General features: G+C 36.4%; 1 pseudogene; it reads left to right on the top strand.

Moving 5' to 3' along the window:
- Positions 1–715: 715 nt before the first annotated feature.
- LOC130869968 (olfactory receptor 1165-like) lies at positions 716–1,662 on the top strand (annotated as a pseudogene).
- The last annotated feature ends 401 nt before the right edge of the window (positions 1,663–2,063 follow it).

Below are 2,063 nucleotides of genomic sequence, written 5' to 3'. Positions count from 1 at the left end.
CTCAGGACATGCTCTCAGTTTCCAGATGGTTCAGATTAAATATTTTTATTTCATTGAAAATAGATTCTTATATATTTAGTGCCAAGTTTTGTGGTTTATTTTCATTCTAACTGCTGAAAAAAAGCTGGCAATGTCCTTTTTAATATAATGTGGTATGAACATGTGAGTGAATAAGGAGCAAAGGATATGAAATGTGAACATTTGAAGACTACTCTAAAATCCTTCCAATTTGTGTCACATGTTTTGCATTTGGAGCCATATGGGATGTGTTTAGTTTGCACAGACCTTCTCAGACTTGAACTTATGGACACTGCAATCTTCTTAGTGCTTGAATAACTTTAATATATGTATTTAACATCATATAATGATATTTTATCATAAATATTCTAGCATCAAACAAATATAAATATAATATATATATATATATTTATAAAAATATAATTGTAGCTCACATAGAGTGATACTGATGAGTATCACATTTTAATTCCAGATCTGGAAAACACAGGAGTGAAGAATAAAGGACACTGCTTCACAATGCTAATTTCTGATCAGCAACACAAAAATCAAAATTGAAGCATAAAGCTTCCAAATTTAAAATGCTCATGTCTGATTTTACGTTTTATGATGAGCTCCTACTAAGTTTCTACCACTCCACTCTCTCAAGTTCCATTCACTTTCATTTCATTCCTCTTCCTCTTTTATAATCTGACAGACGATGTCACGTGAACTGATGAACCAGAGCTCTGTGACCACGTTCATCTTAGTGGGCTTCTCAGAATATCCACAACTTCAAATACCTCTCTTCCTCCTGTTCTTGACCATTTACTCGGTGACTTTGATGGGGAACCCGGGCATAATTGTGGTTATCAGGATCAGTCCCAGACTTCACACACCCATGTACTTTTTTCTCAGCTATCTTTCATTTTTGGATATATGTTATTCTAGTGTATTTACACCCAAATTGTTGCAGATCTTGGTGACGGAAGACAGAACCATTTCTTTCAGAGGATGCATGACACAATTTTTCTTCATTTGTACATTTGTGATTATAGAGATGTTCACGTTAGCAGTGATGGCCTATGACAGGTTTGTGGCTGTTTGTAACCCCCTGCTCTATACAGTTGTAATGCCTCATAAGTTTTGTGCTCTACTAGTAGCTGGGACTTACATGATAGGTGGCCTGTGTGCTGTAATACTCATATATACTCTTTTACAGCTATCTTATTGTGAATTTGGCATTATTAATCACTTTGGCTGTGAGTACTCTGCTGTCATCTCTGTATCCTGCTCTGACTCCTCCTTTAGCCAGATGGTATGCTTAGTCATTTCTATATTGAGTCTTCTAGTGTCCTGATCACTTTAGCCTCATATGTGTTCATAGTTGTCACTATTATTAAGATGCCTTCCAAAGGAGGACTGCGAAAAGCCTTCTCCACCTGTACTTCCCATCTGATGGCCATCACAATCTTCCATGGAATCATACTCCTCCTATATTGTGTTCCCAACTCAAACAGCTCACAGCTCTTTGTCAAAGTGGCCACTGCTCTTTATACAGTTATGATCCCCATGCTGAATCCCCTTATTTACAGCCTTAGGAATAAAGATGTGAAAGAGATAGTCAGTAGACTTACGAGCACCAAGCTGCACTCTCACTTGACATAATTGTGTGAGTGTGTGTGTGTTTGTGTGAGAGAAAAATAGAGACAAAGAGACAGAGGCAGAGAGACAGAGACAGAGATGGAGACCTAGAGGGAGACAGAGAGAGATACACACACACACATACACGCACACACACACACACAGAGACACACAGAGAGAAACAGTTTAGTATTATTTTCTAAGTGCAGACAGACTACAGACATCTATTTTCTCTATAGTTTAAGTATAGTACATAATCAATATGCAGTGAGAAAGAAACAATGAATTCTAGAGAAAGAGAAAAATGTCAAATCAATAATTTGAGAAACACAGAAAAAATATAGAATACCTGTTCCAAACTCTTTGAAAGATCTGAAAAATTATTGTTTAATTTTCTGGTGTTAGTGAAAGTCTTTATAGTTTAA

The sequence above is a fragment of the Chionomys nivalis genome, chromosome 2 (genome assembly GCF_950005125.1).
Source record: "Chionomys nivalis chromosome 2, mChiNiv1.1, whole genome shotgun sequence".
NCBI classification, from domain to species: Eukaryota; Metazoa; Chordata; class Mammalia; order Rodentia; family Cricetidae; genus Chionomys; species Chionomys nivalis.
Note: the sequence above shows the minus strand (reverse complement) of the source record. Positions and strands in the feature narration are given on the sequence as shown.